Consider the following 8,726-nt stretch of genomic DNA (forward strand, 5'->3'; position numbering starts at 1 on the left):
CTAAAGAAACCTCTGTTAAAAAAAATAGCCTGTCTCAGGTATACTTACCCCAAACAAAAAGGGAAAACCCTGGAAACTGGATTCCAGTTTTGGCTTTGCCTAGGGTCCATGGGACCAGGACAGTTACAGGATCCAATAATCCTCACCAGTACATTTTCTGAAATCTTAGTTATGGACCCAGTTGAGTTGGAAGTGGCATTTAAACCAGTGTTGTCACTTTAGTCATGTATGTACTTATAATGTTTCTAGAAGCCAAATAGAAGAAAAAGACATGGAGCATGATGCAGCACACCTGCAGTTCCCACCATGTGGGAGCCTGAGGCAAGGAGGGGTCAGCCTGGGCAACCTAGTGAGACCCTGAATCACAAGGGCTGAGAAGCGGCTTAGTGCTCCAGGGCCTGGTAGAGGGTGTGGCCATTTATTTAATTATCCAGTATAACTTATGTAACCCAATGTATCTGTAGTATTTTCATTTTTACATGTAAAAATTAAAAGAGAATTATCGAGTTCCCCAAAAGATCCATTCAAAAAACAGGCAACACAAATAAATAGACACTTCTCAGAAGACGTACAAATGGCCAATAGATCCATGAAAAAAATGTTCAACAGCACTGCTTATTACACAAATTAAAACAACACTGAGATATCATCTTACTCCAGAAAGAATGATTTTCACCAAGAAATCAAACAATAACAAATTCTGGCAAGGCTGCTGGCATGGGGAGGGTAGGAACCTTTCTACATTGTTGATGAGAATGTAAACTAGTACAACTCCTATGGAAATCAGTACAGAAATTCCTCAGAAAACTAAAACTAGAAGTTCCATCTGACCCAGATACTCCGCTTCTAGATCTATTCCCCAAAGAGTTAAAGACTTCATATTACATTATCAACAGATGAATGCGTAAAGAAAATGTGGTATGTATATACAATGGAGTACTACTCTACCATAAAGAAAGATAAACTTGAAGCATTTGTAGGTAAATGAATACATTTTGAGATCATAATATTAAGTAAAATACATCAGACATAAATTAATATGTCTGATAAAGTATTTCATGGTTTCTCTTATATGAGAAACCAAAATAGAAATAGATAGCAAAATAAAAGATAGTAGGAAGTAACAGAGATCTTTTTCAGATGGGAAGGGGGAATAAGAGATAGAGGGAAGGGAGAAGGAGAGAAGAGAAAGGGGATGGGGAAAAAAGAATTGAAGAAAACAATGGAAAAAGAGCTTTTGCAAAGGGAAGGAGACCAAGAGTTAGGAGCAGAAAAGGATAGAAGGGGTAGGGAACAACAAAAGAATTAATATATGTTATGTACATGTACCAACTCCTCATGATAAATGTAATCATTATGTACTGTAAGCATAATTTTAAATTTTAATAAAAAATAAAAATAATTGTTATTAGGTGAGTTGCTGAAAAGAAAAAAATATTGAAATATTTTAATTTCTTTTTCATACTGTCTCCAAGATCCTGTTTGTATTTTATACTCATAGCGCGTCTGTTTTTGGACACTAAATTTTCATCAGAAATAATAGTTCAGGGCCAGAGATTTAGCTCAGTGTTTCCACCACCTGCCTTTTAAGCACAAGGACCTGAGTTCGATCCCCAGTACCAAAAAAACAAAAACAAGCTAGCTGGGGTTGATGACTCATGCCTATAATCCCAACACTCTGGGAGGCTGAGGCAGGAGGTTTGCAAGTTTGAGTCCAGCTTGGGTAACTCAGCAATTTAGTAAGATTCTGTTTCAAAATATAAATAAGCAAACAAACAAATAAGGACTGGGGATATAGCTCAGTGTGAAGGCCCTGATTCAGTTCCCTGTAAAGATGAAGTGGGGGGGGGTCAACTATTGTTGGTTCATCAACAAGAAGCCTAGACTAGGGTGGTGTTTGGGTTTAGTGGATTCCAGTGGCTCAATGACATACTCAAGGACCTTTCTCATACTCAATCACCTTTTTTCTTTGGACTCTGCTCCTGTTCTATCAATAAAAGGCCACAGAGGCTTCCTTTTGAGGCTTTTGTTTGAGACTTCCTCAAGCTGAGGGGTCTTGGTTAAGGGCAGCCGCTCTGGGCCCTCTTGGAGTATGGATTGGACACTGACTCTGAGTCATCTTTTACCCCTTGGCAGCGGGCCGCAGTTGTGAACTGTGACATCCACCTGGAGATAACATCGCATCCACAGGATGGGAGCTCAGTCCCAAAAGACTGCCCGGCCCTGATGCCGGTCACAGCCCCAGGTGTTTTGCACCTATGCTTCTGATTGACTCTACATCACACTCTACCCGAACCTCCTCCCGTTCAAGCCGCTCACGTAGCTTGCAGAGCTCAGGAAGACATATTTACCAGTTTGTTGCAATGAATATTTGAGAAGATGCAACCAAAGGATTAGACGAACCGATGAAAAGGTGGGGGAAGGAGAGTCTGGAAGGTTCCAAGCACAGGAATTTGTTTCTGGTGGAGTTGGGATAAGTTCTTGTTCAGCTTTCTGTAAACCTCAATGTGTTCAGCTGTCTAGAAGCTCCGTGAACCTTGTCCCTGAGGTTTTTAAGGACACTTCATTGCAGAGCCACGGTTAAATCCTAGTTGACCACATTGAAATGTGACCAGACAGAAAGTGTGTGATTTGACGCTAGCAGACTGAGTGGGGAAAACCAGCGAGGCTGTCTGTCCGGATCCTTGTTTGTATAGCTTTCTTTCCCCCAGTGTATGGGGCAGGTCTTCTGAAATGGAGGTTTTATCATCAAAGAATTTCTTTATGGCTGACTTCAAGACAAAAAGGTGAGAGAAGATTAGAATCTATGTTTAATTTCTGTGAACTGTCTTGGAGAAGAGAAATAATGGTTTCTATGACCCGCCTTGGGGATAAAAAGGAGCAGGTGAAAGAAGGACGGGAGCAGATCAGAGAGAAAGAAGCAGATAGAAAAACACTAAAACAAACAGATAAACAAAAAACTGTAGGCACATCATGTACAGTATTCCCTCAATGACACAGTATAACAATTCATACAGCATTGACATTACATTAGGTATTGTAAGTACTCTAGAAATGGTTTAAAGTGTATAAGAGGATGTGTGCAGGTTATCTGCAAGCAGCAAACCATTTAATGCAATTGATTTGAACACCCTTTGATTTGGTACCTTCAGAAAGGGGGCCTCCACCTACTTGAAGAGCTACTGTACCTGTTCTTTTGTGACTGGCTTATTTCAATTAACATAACATCCTCAAGGTTCATCCTTGTTGTAACATGTGTCAGAATTTCTTTGTTGTTTTAAGGCCGAATAATATTGCATTGCACGCATACACTCATTTTTTAAATATCTATCCACCCATCCCAGTTAGACACTGGGCTGCTTTCACTTTTTACTTACCATGTACAATGTTGCTCTGAACATGGATGTACAAATATCTGTTTTAAGACCCAATTTCAATTCTTTGAAAAAGAAATGGAATTGCTGGATCACATTTTTAAAAAAGACATTCTGTTTTCCACAGCAGCTGCACCATTTTACCTTCCCACCGACAGTGTACAGCAGTTTCAATTCCTTGACATCCTTGTCAATACTTGTTATCCTCTCTCTCCCTCCTTTCCTCCCACCCTCCCTTCCTGGATAGTAACTATCCTTATGCTGAACTAGTATCTAATGTGATTTCAATTTGCATTTCCTCCATGATTAGTGAATTGGGGCATATTTTCCTGTACTTATTAGCTGGAGAAACGTCTATCAAATCCTTTGCCCTTTTGTAAAATCAAAGTTTGGTCTTTTGGTTGTGAGTTATAGGAGTGCTTTATATATTTTGCATACTACCCTCTTCTTTTTGGTATTAGGGATCCAACTTGGGACCTTGTGCTTGCAAGGCAGGCAGCAGAACCACTGAGCTAAATCCCTGGCCTACAGCCTACCCTCTAATTAATATATAATTTGCAAATATTTTCTCCTATGCCATGGGTTGTCTTTTCAGACAGTTGATTGTGCTCTTTGGTGGGCAAAAATCTTTACATTTCAAGGTAGTTAAATTTATCAATTTGTCCCCTGTTGTTTACCTTTTGATGAGTCTTTTTTTTTTGTACCAGGTATCAAACTCAGGACCTTGCGCTTGCAAGGCAAGCAGTGGAAGCACTGAGCTAAATCCCCAGCTTGACTCTAAAATTTTTGTTTTGAATCCTGTTCTTCTAGTAAGCCTTCTCAGACACCACTAAGCACTTCATCCTCTGGAGTTGGACTTGTTTCTAAGTCACAGAGGGCAATGACTTGCTCGGTAATGTCCCTTCTGATGGGAATCCTATGATAGCTGCCTTGAAAGGATTTACTAAGTAACAAATCTAAATTTATAGTGGTAGCAAGTGTCATCTTCTCAGTAGATAGTTGAAAGATGTACAGATGAACAAAGGAAGGAAGGAAGGAGGAGTAAGCCTAGTGACAGACAGCCAGATCTCTGACTACCCCAGGTTTTCCATGCAGCTGACTTCCTCAGATAAATCAGATAAATCTGAGCATCCCCTGCTGGCCCGAGAGAAACTGCTATTAGATTATCCTCTCCACTATACTACAAAGTTATTTGAGTTGGCTTTCCATTGCTATATAAAATACATTATTCATAATGACCAAAAAGTGAAAGCAGCTCAGTGTCTATCAAGTGATGAATGGATTAAAAAAGATAATGGGCAATTTAAAAAGAAATAGATTTATTTGGTTCAGGGTTCTAAGTCTAAAAGCTCATGGTCCTGGAAGTCACCAGCATCTGTTTGACTTCAGGTGAAGGCCAGGTGCTGCTTTCTACATGGTGGAAAAGTGAAAGATGCAAGTGGGCACCTGTGGAGATCACATGGAGAGAGAGGGAAAGCAAGAAAGAGAGCTGAGGAGGAGCTGGGAATTTAGCTCAGCAGTACTGTGTCTGCCTTGCAAATGCAAGGTCCTGAGTTCAATCCGGTACCCCCACCCCCCAAAAAAGAAAGACAGCGGAGGATCCTGAACTTGATTTACACTAAATCACTTGTTATAGTTTATGTCTAGATGTTTCCAAAAGCCTCATGCTCATAGGTGGGCTTTTGGGAGATGGCTGGATCATGGGTGTGTGATTCTGGATGATGGGTATGATAACTAGATTAGTCCACAGATTTGTTTAGCATAGTTCTGCATGTAGATAATGGGAAGAGCCAGCCTGGGTATGGGTGGTACCATTACATAGACTTTTAGCCTGCATAAAATAAAATAAAAATAATAAGGATGAAAAGGGAATAAAAAGGGAAAGGAAACTCGTTGCTTTGCTTCCTCCTGCTTGACACACCATGGACTGTTTCTCCTCTGCAATGCCTCTCTGTTGTGATGTTTTGTCTTGGAGCCAGCTGACTATGGACTGAAACCTCTACAAATTGTTACCTAAAATAAACCCTTCCTAATTTAACTTGTGGGTGTAGGGTATTTTGTCCCAGCAAGGAAAAAGTAACTAAGACACAACTTTTGTGGTAACTAATTCAGTTCCATTATGTGAGAAAGACATTAATCCCTTTAATGATCTAATCACCTCTTACAGGTCTTACCCTCTCTTGACACTTTTACACTGAAGACTGAATTTCAATATGAGTCTTGGAGGAGACAAACCACATCCAAACCATAGCAACTGATCTTGAGACTACATCTGAGACCTATTTAGTGTGAAAACAGATTAAGAATGTGGCGCCTGGGTGTTTTTACTTTTTTTTTTTTTTTGGTACCAGGGATCGAACTCAGGAGCTTGCACTTGTGAGGTAGGCAGCAGCACCGCAGAACTAAATCCCTGGCCCATTTTAACTTTTTTAAAAAAACTAGGTCTTGAATCTAGGGGACACTGAGCTACTGATCTACATCCCGCCCCACCCCACTCCCACTCCCCTTTGATGTTTATTTTGAGACAGAGTCTTGTTGAATTGCTATGATGTCCACATGGGCTTGAACTTGCAGTTCTCCTGCCACAGTGGGCTAGGATTATAGGCTTGTGTCACCAGGCTAATTGAGCCCTGCAAAATATACTCTCATTGCATCTGAGGAGAGGAAATCAAATTGGTATGACAGAGATTCATAGGAGTTTGACCAACTTTTTTGGGGGGTGGTTCCAGGGATTGAACTCAAGTCCTTGTTATTGCAAAGCAGGTGGAGGAAACACTGAGCTAAATCCCCAGCCCCTCATAGGAGTTTGATTTAGTGGATCTATCTTCTCAGACACACAGAGTTCTTGTATTTCCAGATATACCTGGATTTAAGCATCTTAACAGTAACAATAACATTTAAAATTTTAAGAGTTTAAACCATGTATATGTCATAGATTCCTCCTATGATAGCTTCCTTCTCCAGCATGCTGTCTACTAGGTGCTTGATAGAGATACAAAAGCGTTGCACTGCCATTGTGGCATAGAGAATGAATGATTACTCAGAGAGACAAGACTTGGTTCAGTCTCCGAGAGGGCTATCTCAACTGAGAGCACCCAGTGTTAGGGAGACTCCCAGGAGAAGCCCCAAGCCGAGAATCCTCCAGCTTTTATTTAGAATATTAGTGTTAAGGGAAAATGCAGGAAAAAAAGCAAAACAAAACAAAAAAAAAACCCAGCTTAGGCAAGGAGCTGTTTCAAGATAGGCAGTTTTCCTGGGGAAAAGGGAAGACAAGGGCCAGACACAATATGCCTCACTAATCTAAACTTCTTGTTTAACCATTCTCTTCTCAGAGACTGTGTGCTTTTGCCCTGCAGTTTAACCATTCACTCCTCAGTTGAGTCTCTCACTCAAAAGGGAGGCAGATTTCTTGCCCCAGGGTAGTAACAGAGATAGAAGAAATTAGGGGGATCATCCAGTTTAGAAAGCCTGCAAGTCTTCCTGAGGAAGGAGGGTTCAGCTGAATGTTGAAGGGAAAGATAATGTTGGAAAGGCAGAGTGGTCACCCAATTGTTTTGCTGACACTGCACCACCACCTTCTGGGAACAGCACCCCTCTTCTTTCAGCAACCTTCCCACCATGGTAGTGTAACTCGATCTTACGAAGTCCCTAACTCTTGTGCTCGCTTTGGCAGCACATATACAAAGTCCCTAACTCTGGTTGATTGGCCTAGAGGTAGATATCAACCAAAGTCCGGCTCCTAGGCTTTCCCTAGGATTTTTTTCAGACCAAAGTTCTGAATAAACATTTATCCTTATCTGGTGGGAGAAGTTAAAGGATAACACCCCAAGGCTGTTGGCAGCCTTAGGAATGGTCGTGAGTGAAAAAACTGAGGCCAGAACATAGGGACAGCAGACCAACAGAGTCTCAATAGTCTTCTTGATTTGGTTACTTAGCCACTTTTGAACATGCAAGACCAATTTGTATTCTTCTGATAAGTTCTCCTTTGGCCTCAGTGTCTGTAGTCAAATTTTAATCACTTTCTGCCTAAAAGCCCTACCACACTAATGAAATGACCCTGACAGGGATACTCCAGGAGATCAAATTATATAAACAAAATATCAGATGCAAGCAGAGCAAGAAGTGTGTGTAGGAGGTCAGAAGTTTGGAATCTGTTAAGGCTTGTATCTAGATGTCCTCCCAAGCCTCATGCGGTCACAGGTGGAGCTTTTTGGAGGTGGTTGAGTCTAGAGTGTGCGATGCTGGGTGGGACTGGTTCACTGGTGCAATGCTAGGATTAAGGATGCCCTACTCTGGGTGTGAATGCTACCTGCCCTAAGGGTGGGTAGCTTGGATGGACTACTGCGAGGGACACAAAGAGGTCTGTGGTGGTCAGTGCTTGTCACTTGCTGCCACTTCTTCTCTACTTTGCTGCCTTCTGCCTTTATGGGCTGTTTCTCCTCTGTGATGCCCCTCTGCCATGCCACCCACCTTAGAGTCAGCCCACTATGAACTGAAACCTCTATGAACTGTGAGCCACAACAAACTTTTCCTCCTTTAACTTTGAGTGTTGGGCATTTTGTTTCAGCAACAAGATGAGTTAACTGACTGTAACTGTTGGAGTGTAATTATCAATACCAGAAGTGCCAAGACATCAAATTCTAAAAGAAGGTAGAAGTCTGATCATGGGGCTCTGGGCATACCTTGTAAAGAACTTTGGGCTTGATGTGTATATATTCTGTTCATTCTGTAGCGTTCCAAGTAAGCAATGGGTGGAAGTTCTGTAGATCGGTCTATAGTTCATAGCAATTTAGAGGTTCCTAAAAACTGGGATTCATAAGCAGGCTGAATTGTTCCCAAACACTCAGGCTAAGCCTGCGAGGTCCGCATGGGTTTTTGTTCTTTGCTATGGACCCGGTCTGTTTCATCCGTATTAAAGGAGCTCCTTACTCACAGTATTGCAAAGGCATTTCCAGGTATATCTAGCTTTGAAAATACACGTGCACATTTCATGTCCTCCTTTCTTGTCCCAGAACTGTTTTAAAACACTTCAACATAGAGAAAATGCTCAATAATTGTCCAACTGTACACTGTCTTAAGATCTTTCCTCTCTGGGACCAGGAGAAGATGTGAAGACATGATACAAATCTGGTTACATGACCTCCATCCTGTTCTTGGCTAGGGCACTAGGACAGACCTGCAGTTGTGAGGTCTCCCCTGAGGCTATGCTGTTGTACCCACGAGCCAACTCTAAGCATCCCGGCCCTAGCTCCTGCAGCTCCCGCGACTACAAGTCCCGGGATGCCCGCGCTCGCAGCCGGGAGGGGCGGGCGGATCTCCGCAGTGACGTCACCATCCCGGGGCGGGCCGGGC

This window comes from Fukomys damarensis, unplaced genomic scaffold (genome assembly GCF_012274545.1).
Source record: "Fukomys damarensis isolate Sample0158 unplaced genomic scaffold, DMR_v1.0_HiC HiC_scaffold_29, whole genome shotgun sequence".
Lineage (NCBI taxonomy): Eukaryota > Metazoa > Chordata > Mammalia > Rodentia > Bathyergidae > Fukomys > Fukomys damarensis.